The sequence below is a fragment of the Bidens hawaiensis genome, unplaced genomic scaffold, assembly GCF_021521415.1.
Source record: "Bidens hawaiensis isolate Kalapana, Puna unplaced genomic scaffold, B.hawaiensis_p1.1 tig00004599_1, whole genome shotgun sequence".
Classification (NCBI taxonomy): Eukaryota; Viridiplantae; Streptophyta; class Magnoliopsida; order Asterales; family Asteraceae; genus Bidens; species Bidens hawaiensis.
The window spans coordinates 743,678-762,639 of NW_027491280.1; the positions used below are offsets into that span (position 1 = coordinate 743,678).

Consider the following 18,962-nt stretch of genomic DNA (forward strand, 5'->3'; position numbering starts at 1 on the left):
GGAACACTGAAGAACTTAACATCTTGCTACCAAAACAATAACAAACAAATAAGCATATACACAGAGGGCAAACATAACTTCATATATAACATCTTTTATTATATATTTGTCAAATAACACAAAAAGATACAACAGTGTCATTTGAATCTATAATTGTGGATCATATACTCCTCCATTTTCATGGCAACATCAAGGAATTAACATCTTGCTACCAAAATAGTAACAAAAATATAAACATGTGGTATGCCCTAATAAGCATGTTACATAAATTAAAAGAATGCACAGTTTAAAAAATAACCATGCTAGGTATGATGCAACATAAATCACAAACAGAGCAAAGATGACATAGACACTATCAAAATGCACAAACAACCGATCCTTCCCCAGCGAGCAATGCTAGCGTAAACGGATTTGCGATCCAGAGCATCAGCATGAGCAGGAGCAGGAGCAGGAGCAGGAGCAGGAGCAGGAGCAGAAACGATAAGTTCAGAAGCCGAAGCCAAGCCGTACATGAGGAGACTAATAACTGCGAGCCTGATGAGCCAAGAGTTGGTTTGGCTCTGAGAACTGATTTCGAGCAAAGCAAGAAGAGAACTAATGATAAAGCCAAGTGTAGAATGGGGCATGATGATCCCGTCTACTGTCTGGTGGTAATGAGCATAGAGATGACGGAGAGCTGGACCGCAACGTGCTGATACTGCTGCTAAATTGAGGTGTTGGAGGAAATTCAAATAGGCACGGGTTAAGGGTGGTGGAGGGTTGGTTTCCGAAGCATGCGGATGTGTGTCGAAGACAATTGCCACCGGCAGAGTATTGGTATCTGTCATGGGCGTAGTCATTCGGGAGTGGTTTGATAGAACAAATATTAAACTTCTTTTCATTTTATAGTTGAGTTGGGTTGGAGGCAAGTCCCATATAACGGCCGTTTGGACTTTAGAACCGCGGCTGTTTAGAAACTTCAAGGAAACGCACTCTTACACTACTCATACGTATTTTTCTTTTTTCCTTTAACCATTTTGGTCCTTACACTACTCATACATATTTTTCCTTTTTCCTCCATTTTGGTCCTCATAGTTACTAAAAACTGTTATTTCCGTCCAAATCACTAACCATGTTAATTTTGTTTCATTAAGTGAGAAGTATATCGGTCATGCATGTTACATATATGTTTTATTTCTTTATTTTGTTACTCTCTTTTTTTTAATAATAATAATAATAATAATCTATGTCTATACTATGTTCAAATTTGTATTCATATCAACCCTGCCGTCTTATCGGTTAGGTCAGTTGAACCGGATATAAGAACCAGGTAAGTTATGAATAATTAATTTACTTTCAGTATATGAATCAATGTTGATGGATTTGTTAAAATTACTTATCAAATTGTTATATGACCTAAAAATTGTAAAGTGATATAAGAAATGATAAAAAGTGAGAGGCATTATTTGTGAAGGGGTATAAAACATATTGTCCTAGAAGCAACTTTGACGAGTTGAACATTCGAATGTGCAATTGCGCATGTCATTTCTTTCTCTCTCTACGTAAGTGTTATATTTCTCTCACTAGGGCTGTTGAATGTGGGCGGTAAAGGGCGGGCGACGTAGGGGGGACACCGACGAGGGATGGTAAAGGGCGGGCGGAAAAAGAGGGGGGGGGGGTGCTGTTGCGAAGACCGGACGACTTTGAGGGGATGGCCTTCTCTCTCATACATACATATATATATATATATATATACAGTGGCGGATCCAGGAATTTTTTTTGGGTGGTGCACTACCTTTATATGTTTCAATTTCACCGAGTCGGGTATATAAAATTCCGGGTCGGTTTGAGGTTCGGGTCGGTTCGATGGTTCGGGAAAAGTTCATTACATAATAAAAATACGATAAAATAATAAAAGAGACACCGTCATCTAACAAAAACTAACAAACTAACAAATTAAAACCAATAACCTAACAAACTAAAACTAAATTTAACAAATAGCTTAACAATTAAGTAGTTAACACTTAACAATCATGAACAATTAACATTTAACAATGAATTATTACCTTCAAAGTGGGAGGATTCGAGACTCCGAGTAAGAGTAGGCAGTGGCAGGAGGACGGGGATCAAAGACGGGCTGAGTGGCTGATAGAGTGATAGACTGATAGAGTGAATGGCTGATAGACTGATAGACTGGTTGGTCAGGGGTTGTGCGGGGCAGGTGGGCAGCGGGAGTGGCTGAGGGAGGCTGTTGGCGCCGGCGGACGGCGGTGGACGGTGGTCAGTGGCTTACGGTGGTCATATACGGCGGTGGACGATTGCTGTTGCCTGTTTGCGAAGAGGGGCGCTGCTTTGCTTATGTTTGTTATAAAAAACCCTAACTAACTTAGTAAGAAACAAAAAAAAAACTATAAAAACGGGAATAGAACCTGCGACCTCCGGGTTACAAAACCCACAAACTACCATCCGGGCAAGCACTTTATATGTTTTTAAGATGGTTCATGTATAATTTATAGGGTGGTTCCTTTATTATTTTCTATATATAAATACACTATAATTTCGAAACTCGGGTGGTTCCGCGGAACCACCCGTTACTACCGTAGATCCGCCCCTGTATATATATATAATAGGGCAATAAATCATAGCGAGACAATATGAAGAGGGGCAACAAACCTACGTTTCGATGATGGGACACTGTGGAGTTTTCTCTTTCTCTCACTAATAAGCATAGGACTATACTTCTAATTCTATGAATTTTTCTAATATACTCTTTTCTTCAATATCATACAAAAAAGTTTCGGATTACCTAGGAATCCACCAATAAATAACCCACGATTTCACGACGTGTGCATAGGTGCGCCTTAGATGACTTGTACTACTCTCAACTTCCACTAGCGAGTTCTACTACCTAGAATTTTACTCGATTAGGGAACTAGGAGCGAGCTAGGTGTCCCACATTCTATGAATTACCAGTTGTCTTGTCAGAAATACTTACACCCATGATTTATCTTAATGAAATCCTAACGGGACAAAATCAAGGTGAATGGAGAATGTTATTCAATCCACCACTCAAACACATATGTAACACTTCCCAATTAAAGCACTAACTTATATTAGGTGGTCTACACTCTACATGATATCAAACATATATAGCATCTTTTCCCTAAATAGACCAGTCCAATAACATGTAAACGTCCAAAAGTGTACACTTATTGTGAATTATTATATACTCAATATTCAAAACCTGCATGAGAAGGGATTTTAAACCAACAATAAGAAATTTGAAGCCATTTTCTTGGAACTACAAACAAAATCCTGAGCCATAATTGTGGTCATAAACTCCTCCACTTTCATGACATATTACTTAACCCCAAAGCGGTTAAAAGAGCTCTCTTTTATTTTTATACGAGTACTTAGAATTTAGAAAGTTAACATCTTGTTACTGCAACAGGCCAGAACTTAATTATGCTATTATATATTATTTTACAATGAACATGCGCTAGGTATGATGCAGCATGTAATAACTAACAATAGATATGAAAATGATCAGAAATAGAACATAGATGACATAGACACGATCAAAATGCACAACAAACCTATCCTTCCCAATCGAGCAAGGGTGGCATAAACAGAAGTTCGACCAAGACCCGTAGCATAAACGACAAGCTCAGCTGCAGAAGCCAGGCCAAACATAACAAAACTAGTAACACAGAGCCTGGTGAGCTGAGGGTGGGTCAGAAAGGGAAATCCGATTTGGCTTTGGGACTTTATTTGAGTAAAAGCAAGGAGCCCATTGATGATAAAACCAAATGTAGATTCGGGCATGACGACATGTTCTTCCACAAAAGCTAACAGTGGCTGATAGTGAGCCCAGAGGTTTATTGTCATTGCTACTAATGTGAGGATGTTTCCGACGTATTTGAACAAAGTCAAACAAGCGTCGGCTAGGCGATTAGTTTCCGGGGGTACTTAGGGGGCAACAGGAATATCCATATCGGTGAAGGGACTCGGTTTTTTTCCTCTTTAGGAGTGGTTTGGTATATGAGATAGAATCAAAGGTGGGGTTTTTTTTATAGCAATGGAGTCATGGCAAAAGTGTACATACCATCACATCATGTAACAGAATAACACTAACAATTAACAATGAGAGTCACATCTCGTACTCGGTGGGGTATGCAGATGGTGACCATTTACAAAAGGTGTGTTCCCCATCACATCAAGTAATACGACAATGACTATTATGCTAGTAATATTAATAAAATAAACCTTAGATCACCTCTTGATACGAAACAAATGTATCTTTATAGGATATTTACATATTTATTAATGATGAAGATCTTAATAAATAAAGGACAACTGTATTTTAATTATTGTCAATTATTTCACTTTTCACACTATTTATTTTCACTGGAACCCCCTACCCCCCCCCCCCCCTCCCCCCAATCGGGTTAAAAAAAAAAACTTAACGGAATTTCAGACAACTGTTTTAAAGTTTTTTATCAGAATGAGGGCCATGGGTCAATTGATGTAACACTAATTATCTTGAAACGGTGCTTCAAACGATAACAAAAAATCTAATATTGAAACATGATTCAACCAGCATGTCTAGTTCAACTTGTCTGGCCCGTTTAATAGGGATGACTTAGATACTCACTTGATCTGGTTCTATTTTTGGTTACCCTCATGTTTTTAGCACATAACTTGTTTATAAAATGTTAATACGTTAGTCATAAAAGGAAAACAAATTGACATTTTAAATATAATTTTAAAATGTAGAATATCCATGTTGGATTGGTTTGAATCTACTATTATAATAAACAAAAATGATTTTTGTGCCACATGACACCTATTTGGCCTATTTTTGTGACAAGTGGCACACTTATCTTTTAACCTTTAATTAATTCCTAATTTATCTAACTTAAAAAAATCAATTAAAACATTCCTTAACAAGCCTCATCTATGTATCGCATCAGAAGTTTCAAACCCTAATGAGATAGAAATCGGCGTTCAACATTGTTTGCACACCAAATTTTTGATCTTCAAATCTCTATGTTTTCAAACCCATGCATGTTTATATTGTTTTCATACCCCAAATCCCTATTCAATTAATTTCATACCACAAGTCCATATTCCATTAATTTCATACTCCAAAGTCCAAATCTCTATTCCAGTCGGTTATCATATCTTTATTTCCTCCCAAATTCCTATTCCGATTGTATCCAACACTAATACTACCCCAAATATGTATTTTCCAATTGAAGCATATGATAGAAACCGATTATTTATTCGATTAACACCTCCATATGTCGATTTATTGTATGTTCACTTTTGAATGTGATGGCCTTTCCAAAAGCTGAATGGAGAAGGGCGTATGCGGCTGTTCATTGTTTATTAAGCAACACAAATTATTTTGTTTTTACTTCAATTACTGGGTCGATTGGTTCTATTTATTAGATCATCGGGTACTTGAATGATGAAAGATAATTTAATCTTACTGTCATATACAGATACGCGTTTTGATAGATCAATGAGGCCAAGTTTTTTCAGAATTGTTCTCCATGCACACAAAAATTAGCTCGTAAACATCTTTTTTAGTTATTATTTACTTTATACAATTTTTTATATGAATGAAAAACTTGGATTAATTATAAATATTTACATTTAATTTTGGTTTTACGGACTAGATATGCATAATTTTCTAATCAGTATAACAATTTTCAAAATAATTATTGTTGTATTTGTTAATTTATCAATTAACAATTTTGAGTTGATCTATACCCGTAGTATGTTGATAGAAGTTTTTCAATTGTGAAGCATGAGAAAATGTGAGAGAAAAAAGTTAATGGCTTCACTGCATCATTGGATCTAAGTTTTTTTTGGCAAAAAAGTTATTTACAAAAATAAGATTTTGATTTATATTTTTTCGTGGTAAGTAAGTAGAATCTACCCTGGGTGTTATAGTAAATTGGTAAATTGTCATTTTATTTTAGACAAATGCAACTCAAAGTATAAATATAACATTTTTTTAACTTACTCTACTATTGTATATTTAAGTAGGAACATACACAAATTTATTAAATATATTTTATGTTTTTGTTAGTATTATTCACCTTCATGACTGATGAGAAACCAGAGTCTATATATTATGTATCGGATATTGTTTTGAAGAAAAAAAAAAGAAATTCGAGAGCTGGACAATTAGAAGATGAAAAATTGGAAAACATGTCAAAAAGTGATAATTTTGTTTTTAAGAACCCTAGATAATATATAAATTTTAGTATTTTAATTTTTCAACCCGTGTAACACACGGGTGTTACACGGGTTTTTAACCTAGTATGTTATATACACAAGTGTTAAGTGTTTATGGCAATTGAAGTTTTCGGATAGGGGTATTACCATAATGGCATAATATTATGTAAAAGTTTATTCAAAAGCTAAAAAGTGGTGGTCGTAGAAAAAAAGGGTGAGCCTCTTGGAAATTTCCTGGATACCATTCGAGCATGTGAAATAAGTTTGAAGTGTGGTACTTGTGCTATGTTTTATGTTACGTTTTTAATCCCTGCCTTTGAAAATTTACATAATTGATTCCGACTAGTTTTTATTAAAAGACGCTTGGTTAAATATGAGTATATGACTTGATAAGAGAAGAAAAAACAGCCGGATAAAAACCCAAAAAACCGGCCATACACTATGGTAGCCCCCCCCCCCCCCTGGGTTTTTTTTTTCCTTCTTTTTGTAAGGCCAATAATTTGTCACTTGCGATATCATAATGCGAAACTCGTAATATGTATATGGTCAAGTTAATAATTAAATACGATACAAGATGAGAGCTTCGGTGCATGCATTTAGCTTTAACGGGATGAAATGTTTTAGAATGTTTTTATTTGGCTATAAATAGGGACTTGTAGTCATATGTGTGTGTGAGTTGTATGGTGTAAATCACCCACCCGAGGGGAGCTCACCTTGGGTGGGATCGGTTCGCTTAATATATTTCATCATTTTACTTATACCATATCGTTCATAATTAATATTGTCTTTATATTATTTGTTCGATCGTTTGACTTACCACACCCGTCTCGATCATTTATCAAGAACAAAATCAGTTCGTTGTCGGATCCGGTTTCGGGACCTACACTTTTATCAAGTCATATTTGAAGTGTCCTTTAGTAAATTTTCATAATGTTTTTTGTTTTTTAACTTATTTTTTTCTTTTAATTCCATATTCTTGTTATTTTATCTTTTTTATTAACAGTCGTACAAAAACAAATGAACAAAACTCGACATATGTTCTTTACTAGGAGCGTGCCTTAATCACCATGACAACAAAACCAGATGTGTTAGTTTAGCAATCAGTATAATATATGTACATATTGGTGCCCGTGTTGTTCATACCGACCATCAATATTAATAGTATAATGTAAAGCCATAATAAACACAATATGAATATAAAGTAGTAACATTCTTTGGTTCTTTGCCCCTCAAAACATAAAGAGCAAGCGGATGGCCTAATAACCCAAATTAAAGCATCTAATACAACACATTGAACATACAAGCGAAATCGTTTTTGAGGATGCGAGTGAATGTACCTAAAGTTAACAATAAGATCACTTCATTTGTGAGTGGTGAACCCAAATTTTCTGATATATGTATGTACTACCGTCAAAAACTAAAAAAGAATAAAACCTCAGGTATATATGTGCTACTAAATGTGTTTATTTTCTTCATATTTAACCTTTTACATTAAAAGATGATACAAACCATCTTAAAATAGTGTGTTAAAACTAGTAATGTTTGACTAGACAATGGACTGAGGAAAGTTGTTGACTTCTATTCTGTAGAAAACATGGCTTAAGTTGTAACAATATGAAAAACATATACTTTATAAAAAGAGCTAAAAAACAGAAATTAAAGTTCAAAAGGAAAACAACTTCAAATATGAAGAACTTCGTTTTGAAGGAAATACTAAAACCAAAAACAAGAGCCACTATGACACATCAAGTAAACATATATAACAAGTGAAGAAAGACTAGTTCAAATAACATGTAAACATCTAAATGCAGTACTTAATTATGCAATTACATATTATTTTGCAATAAACAGGCCATTTATGATGCAACATATATCAACTAACAAATGATATAAAAAAGATCAGAAATATAACAGAGATGCCACAGACGTTACCATAATGCACAAGAAATCTATCCTTCCTAGTTGAGCAACAGTGGCATAAATGGAAGTGCGATCAAGACCTGAAGCAAAAAACGACAAGTTCAACTGCAGAAGCCAGGCCATGCATGATGAGACTAGTAACCCCAGTTAGGCTTTAGGACCTTTTTATAGCACAACCCAAATCTTCCCGCTTTGGTATCCCTCCCCTGACCCTCCCTCAAATCATTGTCGATATAAGAAAGAGAAAGGGTTTTAAAATATTGAGAGTCAATGGAAAAGAAACGATTCTGTCTTGGGTTGTTTTTGGATTAGTCAGTCTGACCCAGTTGCTACAAACCACTCCTAGTATACACTATAAGCATAATGAATACCACCTCATTTCCAAGAAGGGCTTAGCAAGATTCAGGCAGAACCAAGTAACTCGAATACCTGCCTGAGACCAACCCTAAACAGGGCTGATTAAGCATATGCAGTTGGAGTGAATTTGATCGGTTTGCTCTGGTCCAGGTTTGCTTCGGTCCCGGTAAAAATCAAAATGTGAAACAATTTAGCCTGATAAATTCATATTTGGTCCTAGCCTGATCCGCAACCAACCAAACGTGAAAAGATCAAGATCAGCCCAACCTATATCGGTCCAGTCTTTGGTTTTGATTTTCTGGAAATTTCAGATTCAGGTCGGTCCGCTTTCAACCCAACGTACACTTCTATTTCCAAGTTTCTATTGATGCCTAAGATAGACTACAAACAACCATTTCCAACACCGAAGTGTTGGATATGTAACTCCTGCCATTAGATGTAGGTATAACTTCCAAAAATCTAAATTTTTTCCGTTTTCAACCCATACATCACTTTTAACCGCAAATCAAGTCCTTTCCACTCTTTTACTAATATTTTTTATTAAAAACAACTTCCTAGGTTAATGATGTTTCATATATACAGTTAGATCACCTTTAAGTCAAAAATATAATAATTTTCCAGTTGTAATCTGAAATTTTGCAAATGAACATTACCCTGATAATTAACTCTTCTATAAAACCAATTTAAAATGCCAAACACTTATAAGAAAGATAGAACTGCAGAGCAACATGTATAATCACATGTTGAAAACAAGTCAGACAATCTTAAATCGAGCATTCATGGTGTATCATGTATGATGCATCAATATGAAGCAATGAAACATTTAAACTAAGCATAGTACCTAAATTATTTTGTGTGAATTAAAGTGTTCCTAACTTAAATCCCAGAGTATCACATCATGTCAACTGAAGAAATATACTGACTTATCTAAGCCTAAAAAAAGTCAACAGCTACTATATTAACTATTGCAAGTCGAGTTGGCAACAAAACCATAATCTCTAGCCATGCTTGTTATAGAGAATAAGAAATAACTAGGCACACAATAAGCAATATCTAGCTAATCATATAAGAGATGTGATGTTATCAAAGAATGAAGCAAAGATTCTATATATTAAGAATGAAAAATTAAGTCATTGTACATTGAAAACGGAACATATACCTGACACACATGTTTCCCTAGAAACCGATGATGGTATGATTGCAGGTGAGCTACATATCTGTCATATCCTACCATTCATCTCAAATCGTAGTCTTGAGATCTTATGTTATGTTTGGATGGTGATGGTTGTGCTGGTATCAATTTCTGAATCCTTGGCTCTCAGTGATCTGAATAAGAACATAAAAGGAATCTAAATTACATAATGAACAAAACTATATAATATAATTCATGTTTTAGTCGCATTTGTTGCAAATTAACACAGAAGAAAGATATAAATACAGAGCATTTTAGTCAATACACATGTTGCAGAAAAATCAAACAATCTTAAACTCAGCATTAATAGTTTATGTGTATTGTTGAAGCAATCAAGTAGTCGAACTAGAGTGTTCTTAACTAAAAGCAAGCCAGCAACTACTCTATTAGTCAACACAACTGCATTCTCTAGCTACACTCATCATGGTGAATGATCAATGTGTCTGAACTGTATATTGTAACCAGACGTTAATAATGAGACATTATTTTTCAGACTGATTGAAAGGTTTAAGATGTGTCATAGACAACCCAATTCACATTTTTTTCTCCAATAAGTTACTCATAAGTACTATGAATTGCTGGTTATTAGAGCATGATTTATCTTAATAATATCCTAAAGGGATTAACCTTAAAGCTGCACATGGTTTACAATCACAACCAATATCAACGGGGATGCTATGAATCCACCACTACAACTCCTACTGTTCACAGAACCATCATCCACAACACATATACAATAAGCCCCAATTGAAGCCCTAATTACTTAGGTTCGGTGGTCTACGATATGAAGCATAACCTCATATATAAGTTATTTTCAAACTCAATCCCAAACATGCCCTACCTAAAGGCATAACTGGTCGAATTATATATCATGTTGACATGAAGAGGGCAGGTTTTATGCAGCATCAATTGAAAACAGAACAAATACGACATAGACATGACCAAAATGCACAAACAGCCTACCCTTTCTCATCAAGCGATGTTGGCATAAACAGAAGTGCTCACAAAGCCAAGATTCACAACACATATATATAATAAGCCACAATCGAAGCCCAAGATCAATCAGGTGGTCTACAATATCAAACATAGCATGTTTCCTTAAACAGATCTGCCCAAATAACAAGCAAACATCCAAAAGTACTACGTAGTATCAGTATCACCAGTTATTAGAGCGCGATTTATGTTATTGAAATCCTAAAGGTATTAATAAACCTTGAAGCTGCACATGATTTACAATCACATATTCACAACCAAGATGCATGAATGGGGATTCTATAAATAAAATCCACCACTACAATTCTCCTACTGTTCACAAAGCCATCATCCACAACGCATACATTAAAAGCCCTGAAGATAGTAATGTTTGACTAGACAATGGTTTGAGGAAAGTTGCTCTATTCAGTAGAAAATTAACATGGCTTAAGTTGTAACAATATTAAAAACATATACTCTATAAAAAGAACTAAAAAAAACAGAAATTAAAGTCCAAAAGGAAACCAACTTCATATATGAAGAACTTCGTTTTGAGGGAAATACTCAAACCAAAAACAAGAGCCGCTCTAGTTCACATAACATGTAAACATCTAAATGTATATTATCCAAATGCAGTTCTTAATTATGCGATTATATATTATTTTACAATAAACAGGCCATTTATGATGCAACATAGATCAACTAACAAATGATATAAAAAAGATCAGAATAAAACAGAGATGCCACAGACGTTACCATAATGCACAAGAAACCTATCCTTCCTAGTCGACAACAGTGGCATAAATGGAAGTGCGATCAAGACCTGAAGCAAAAAACAAGTTCAGCTGCAGAAGCCAGGCCATGCATAATGAGACTAGTAACCCCAGTTTGGCTTTGGGACATTTTTTATAGCACAACCCAAATCGTTCCGCTTTGGAATCCCTCCCTCAAATCATTGTCGATATAAAAAATTGAGAGTCAATGGAAAAGAAACGATTCTGCCAAGAGAAGATGGAATGGACAATTCTACCCTTGTAAATGTCATGTGGTACAGCTTGTAATCGCTGGATGTATATTGCAACATGTATTGAAGTTCACGCAATTTCCCTACACTAGTTGAAGTTGGTAATGGAAGGAAGGCATCTGTTTTCCTATTAGTCGATCACATTCACATACGCAATGAATTCAAAGATGAGCATGTGGCTGGCCAAACCATACACACATACATTGTATATTTGAAAATCAAGAAAACATAAACATAAAACGGGTTGGTCTTGGGTTGTTTTTGGATTAGTCGGTCTGACCCAGTTGCAACACACCACTCCTAGTATACACTATAAGCATAATGAATACCACCTCATTTTCAAGAAGGGCTTAGCAAGATTCAGGCAGAACCAAGTAACTCGAATACCTGCCTGAGACCAACCCTAAACAGGGCTGATTAAGCATATGCAGTTCAGTTCTTGGTCTTAATTTTGGAGTGAATTCGATCGGTTTGCTCCGGTCCATGCTTCAGTCCCAGTAAAAATCAAAAATGTTAAACATTTTAGCCTGATAAATTCATATTTGATCATAGCCTGACCCGCGACCAACCAAACGTGAAAAGATCAAGATCAGCCCAACCTATATCGGTCCAGTCTTTGGTTTTAATTTTCTGGAAATTTCAGATTCAGGTCGGTCCGGTTTCAACCCAACGTACACTTCTATTTCCAAGTTTCTATTGATGCTAAGATTGATTACAAACAAGCATTTCCAACACTGCAGTGTTGTGTGCGTAACTCCTGTCATTAGATGTAGATTTATCTTCCAAAAATCACAATTTCCTTTTTCAACCCATTGACCCGACCCATATATCACTTTTAACAGCGAATCAAGTTTTTCCAACTCCAATACAAATTTGTTTGATTAAAAATAACTTCAATATAAATTTTATAAGTTTTCAAATACTGGTTGATCACTAGGTTAACGATGTTTCATACTTACAGTTTGATCACCTTTAAGTCAAAAATATAATTATTTTCCAGTTGTAATCTGGAATTTTGAAAATGAACATTACCCTGATAATTAGCTCTTCTATAAAACCAATTTAAAATGCCAAATACTTATAAGAAAGATAGAACTGCAGAGCAACATGTATAATCACATGTTGAAAAGAAGTCAGACAATCTTAAATCGAGCATTAATGGTGTATCATGTATGATGCATCAATATGAAGCAATGAAGCAGTTAAACTAAGCATAGTACCTAAATTCTTTTGTGTGAATTAAAGTGTTCCTAACTTAAATCCCAGAGTTTCACATCTGTCAACTGAAGAAATATACTGAATTATCTCTAAGCCTAAAAAAATTAAACAGCGACTATATTAACTATTGCAAGTCGAGTTGGCAACAAAACCATAATCTCTAGCCATGCTTGTTATGAGCTTGTATACATTTGCATAAACGCTTCATGTCAGAATCCGGCATACTTGTAGGAACATCCATAACAAATATGCAAAAAGATTAACAATTTGTGTCTTTTGTCTCAAAAAGATAATAATATTTGACTAGACAAATGGTCTGAGAAAAGTTATTGACTTCTATTCAGTAGAAAACAGGGTTTGAGTTGCAACAATGTAAAGATCATACACTTTATAGAAGGAACCTAAAAAAATCACAAATAATTGTCCAAAAGGAAAACATCTCCAAATATTAATAACTTTGTTTTGAGAGAAGTACTCAAAACAAAAAACAAGAGCCACTGCAATACACTAAGTAAATATTTGAGCTATATGTCTGCCATATCCTACCTTTTAAATAACCAAATCAAGATGCAAAAAAAGAATAAGAAAAAACTAGGCACACAATAAGCAATATCTAGCTAATCATATAGAGAGATGTGATGTTATCAAAGAATGAAGCAAAGACCCTATATATTAAGAATGAAAGGTTAAGTCATTAAACATCTAAAAAGAACATATACCTGACACACATGTTTCCCTAGCAACCGATGATGGCATGATTGCAGGTGAGCTACATATCATACCATTCGTCTCAAATAACAGTCTTGATAGCTTATGTTATGTTTGGGCTGGTGATGGTTGTGCTGGTATCAATTTCTGAATCATTGACTCCCAGTGATCTGAATAAGAACATAAAAGGAATCTAAATTACATAATGAAAAAAACTACTGTATATAATATAATTCATGTTTTAGTCGCATTTGTTTCAAATTAACACAGAAGAAGATACACATTACTAATGTTGAGTTTAAGATTGTCTGGTTTTTCTGCCACATGTGTATTGGCTAAAAATCTAAAATGCTCTGTAGTTATATCTTTCTTCTGTGTTAATTTGCATCAAAGATATAACTACAGAGCATTTTAGTCAATACACATGTGGCACAAAAATCAGACAATCTTAAACTCAGCATAATAGTTTATGTGTATCGTTGAAGCAATCAAGTAGTCGAACTAAGCAATAAGCACACTACCAAAAAAAATTGGATGAAATGGAGTTTTCTTAACTAAAAGCAAGTCAGCAACTACTCTATTAGTCAGCACAACTGCATTCTCTAGCTACACTCATCATGGTCAATGACCAATGTGTCTGAACTGTATATTGTAACCAGACGTTAATAATGAGACATTATTTGTTAAGACTGAGTGAAAGGTTTAAGATGTGTCATAGGCAACCCAATTCATATATTTTTTTTCTCCAATAAGTTACTCATAAGTACTATGAATTGCCGGTTATTAGAGCATCAATCAATCAATCAATCAAGCCCTGTATGTCCCACCGCATAGCACACTATCGGTAGGGTCAGGGGAGGGTGGGATGTAGGCAAGTCTTTCCTCTATCCATGAGAATAGAGAGGCTGCTTCCAGAGAGACACCCAGCTCATAAAGCTACATACATGTTATCAGAGTAAACATACATCCTACAAGCAAAGACACTTAGCAATACATAGATAGCAAACTACCAAAAAAGCAAGGAATTTGTAACCTACTAAGAATAGGGCATACGAAACAAAAAGCAGCATCAAACAAAATATATTCATAAACAACAGGAGCAAGGCTAGCCAACTAGACCCTAAATAGAAAGCTAAGCTAACTAGGTACCTTCACCTAGAAGTCACTAACCTTAATCCTACGTCTCCACGAATCTCTATCCTGGCCCATGTCCTCAGAGAGGTGCAACTCTGTCAAGTCATGTCTAATTCTCTCATCCTAAGTCAATTTAGGCCTGCCTCTACTCCTCTTTCATTCCACAATGAAGGCTTCCACTACTCTAACTGGCGCTGTTGTCGGTCTCCTCTTCACATGCCCAAACCATCTCAGTCTCCCTTCTTTTATTTTCTCTGATATGCTAACTATTCCTAACCTTTCCCTGAAGACCTCATTTCTAATCCTATCTAACTAGTGTGTCCACCTTAGCATCCTCATCTCTGCCACCTCCATCTTGCGCTCCTGTGTCTTCTTGATGGCTCAACAGTCTGTTCCATACAACATTGCAGGTCTAACTGCGACTCTATAAAATTTCCCTTTTAATTTAGATGGGAACCGCTTGTCGCACAAAACCCCAGTGGCTGCTTTCCACCTACACCACCCAGCTCGTATGTGGTGGGTTATGTCACTGTCTATCTCTCCATTACTTTGGACAAACGATCCTAGATATTTAAACTTCGTTATCTGCGGAACCACCTGGTCCTCAATAGTGATCTGGGTGTCCTCGCTATCACCAACACCACTGAAGTCACAACAAAGGTACTCTGTCTTAGAGCGGCTAATTCTTAAATCTGTATCCTCTAAAGCTACACGCCACTCCTCTAGCCTTTCGTTCAAGCTTTGTTTAGTCTCAGCCACTATTAGAGCATGATTTATCTAAATAAAAATCCAAAAGGGATTAACCTTAAACATGGTTTACAATCACAAACAATATGAACAGGGATGCTATAAAATCCACCACTACAACTCCTACCGTCACAAAGCTATCATCCACAGCACATATACAATAAGCTCAACTGAAGCCCTAATGAGTTAGGTAGTCTACAATATCAAACATAACCTCATATATAAGTAATATAACATCGTTTCCTTAAATACATTGGTCCAAATAACACAAAAAGATACAACAGTGTGCACTTATAAAGAGCTCTTCGTTCACATTCAAAACCTACAACCAACAATTGGAGTTATTAACCTTCCTAATTGTGGATCACACAATATATATCATGTTGAAATGAAGAGGACAGGTTTTATGCAAGATCAATCAAAAACAGAACAAAGGTAACCACCGACCATTCCCCATCGAGCGATGATGGCATAAACAGAAATGCTCACAAAGTCATAATCCACAACACATACATAACAAGCCCCAATGAATTAGGTTCGGTGATCTACAATATCAAACATAACATCTTGTCCTTAAAAAGATCTGACCAAATAACACACAAACATCCAAAAGTACTATAACACCAATTTTATTAGATTATGATTTATGTTATTGAAGACCTAAAGGTATTAATCAACCTTGAAGCTGCTCATGGTTCACAATCAAAACCAAGATGAATGGGGATGCTATATATAAAATCCACCACTAGAACTCCTACTGTTCACAAATCCATCATCCACAACACATACATAAGAAGCCGCAATTAAAGCCCAAAATTAATCAAGTGGTCTACAATATCAAACATATCATCTTTTCTTAAAAAGATCTGCCCAAAGAACACGCAAACATTCAAAAGTATTATGTATCACCAGTTAGTAGAACATGATTTATGTTATTGAAATCCTATCAATCAATCAATCAATCACACCCATTAATAGCATAACTATTAGCAGGGTCTGGGAAGGGTGGGACGTAGGCAAACCTTACCTATATCCCAAAGAATAGAGAGGTTGCTTCCAGATAGACCCTCAGCTCAAAAACTATATATATATATATGCCATTGAAATCCTAAAGGTACTAATAAACCTTGAAGCTGCACATAATTTACAATCACAAATTCATAACCAGGATGCATGAATGGGTATGCTATTTATAACTTTACAATATCAAACATAACATACACAATAAGCCCCAACTAAAGCCCCAATTAACTTTTCAATATCAAACATAACATCTTTTTCCTTACATATATTGGTTCAAATAACACAACACGATACAACGGTGTGAACTCATAGAGCTCTTGGTTCACACTCTATACCTACATGAGAAGGGATATACTCCACTTTCATGAGAAAATCAAGGAATTGATGTATCTAGGTACCATAAAAGTAACTAGGGGAAAGTTAACGTACAAAAGAAATTAGCGTGCTAATTGTGAGAATCAAGTAGAGTAATTATGTAATTACATCATAGAGTAAATATGTAATTACTCTATAATGTAATTACATGATTACTCTACTTGATTCTCACAATTAGCACAGTAAGAGGGTGTTTGAGATTGCTTCTTTAAAATGCTTATTGCTCTTTGGAGAGGCAAAATGTCTAAAATTCCCCTCCAAAAGCACCTAAAAGCACCAAATTGGAGCTTTTAGGTGCTTTTGTAAGGATATTTTGCCTCTCCAAAAAGCAAAAAACATTTTAAAGAAGCAATCCCAAACACCCCCTAATTTCATTTGTATTTGATCAAAACCTATGTTAACTATATAAGAAAGAATGCATAGTGAAAACCCTAATTATAAGCATATTACCTAAAATAAGCAGAGCTTATAAGATAATAACACGAATCAGAAACAGATCAAATATGAAATAACCAGTGCCAAAAAGCACAGACAACCTATTCTTGCCCATCGAGCGACAATGGCATAAACGTAAGTGCGATCCAGCGCTGGAGCAACAGGAGCTGGAGCTGGAGCTGGAGCAGGTTCAATGGCAGAAGCCAAGCCGTAGATGAGGAGACTAGCAACTGCGAGGCGGAGTAGCAGAAGGTTGGTATGTTGAGCCTGAGACTTGATTTGTAGCAAATCCATAAGGCAACTGATGATAAATGCAAGGGTGCGTTGAGGCATTATGACTCTCTGAAGGTATTGACCATAAACACGGCGGAGAGCTGGACCGCGTAAATTGAAGATGTATTGGAGGATATTAATCAAATATGTGGGGGTTAAAGGTGGTGCTGGGTTGGTTTCGGAAGTAGCATGTGGTTCAATGACGTCGATAGCCACCGGAGTAGTGATATCTGTTGTGGTGGCCGGAGTCATTTCTTAGTGTGATTTTGTGAAGTGGTTGAGGAATAATATATACATATATATATATATATATATATATATATGTAAATAGAGAGAGAGAGAGGTTGAAACAGTTAAGGTATATCTTTTTGCCCTTCCACATGACATTACTAGGTGGATTCGGAAACTACCGATGTAGTTCTTGATGATCAATCGTTATCACAGGGACAAAAAAGGTCAAACAAAAATTGCTATCATGTGCCGAAGTAATATCATACAAAAAAGTCCAAAGAAAAATTGTTATCATGTGCCGAAGTAGTATCGTACCATAAGAAGAAAAATTGCTATCATGTGCTGAAGTAATATCATACAAAAAGGTCTAAAGAAAAATTGCTATCATGGGCCTCATGGCTCAGAATTAGAACTTAGGAGTGTTTGGGATTTCTTATTTATATCTCTTTATACTTTATATAAAGAGTTTTTATAAGTTATAATACGACATTGTAACTTATGAAAACTTATTTTTTCCTTCTTTAAAAGGTTTAATAAGTTATATTACCCAAACATTATTTTAATCTATAAAAATGAATAAGTTATAAGGAGGTAAAAATAAGGAAACCCGATTCAGGACAATTAAAGATGACAGCTCGTTAGGATTTGCAGGTCACTTCCTCACGTTAAAACATGGCGCGTGAGAAAGCAAAAAAGTGGCATTAAATTTGGGACAAAGTAACTCAAGAAATGGAAAATTCGGAAAATAAATGTTTGTGAAACGTTTTTCAGGTTTTATGTGTCATTTGCAAGAAATTCCTAAAATAGGTATTATAATCTAGTCGTGATGAGTAGTTTGTATAACCAATTAAAACTTGACACGTGTCTTTAAACTAACCATAACAAGCAGATTTACTAACCATTTACTTGTCACGACTAAATAAGTTTTATGCCATGTAATCAACGCCCACGAGTAATTCATAAGTTCTTTAGTCGCGACGAGTAGATTGTAATGTTAAACTAGTCACGACGAATTAACTATAATAAATTACTCGTGTGCGGAAGTTAAACCAGGTAAACTAGTCGCCGCGACTAAAGGACGTATGAATTACTCGTGGGCGTTGATTACGAGGCATGAAACTTATT

General features: G+C 35.4%; 1 long non-coding RNA gene across 1 annotated transcript; it reads right to left on the reverse strand.

Moving 5' to 3' along the window:
- Nucleotides 1-9,663: 9,663 nt before the first annotated feature.
- Nucleotides 9,664-17,456, reverse strand: LOC143627156 (uncharacterized). Its single transcript, XR_013152546.1, has 3 exons — nt 17,435-17,456; nt 13,631-13,789; nt 9,664-9,831 (listed from the first exon to the last, which is right to left on the reverse strand). It is a non-coding gene; the product is annotated as an uncharacterized LOC143627156 (long non-coding RNA).
- Nucleotides 17,457-18,962: the final 1,506 nt, after the last annotated feature.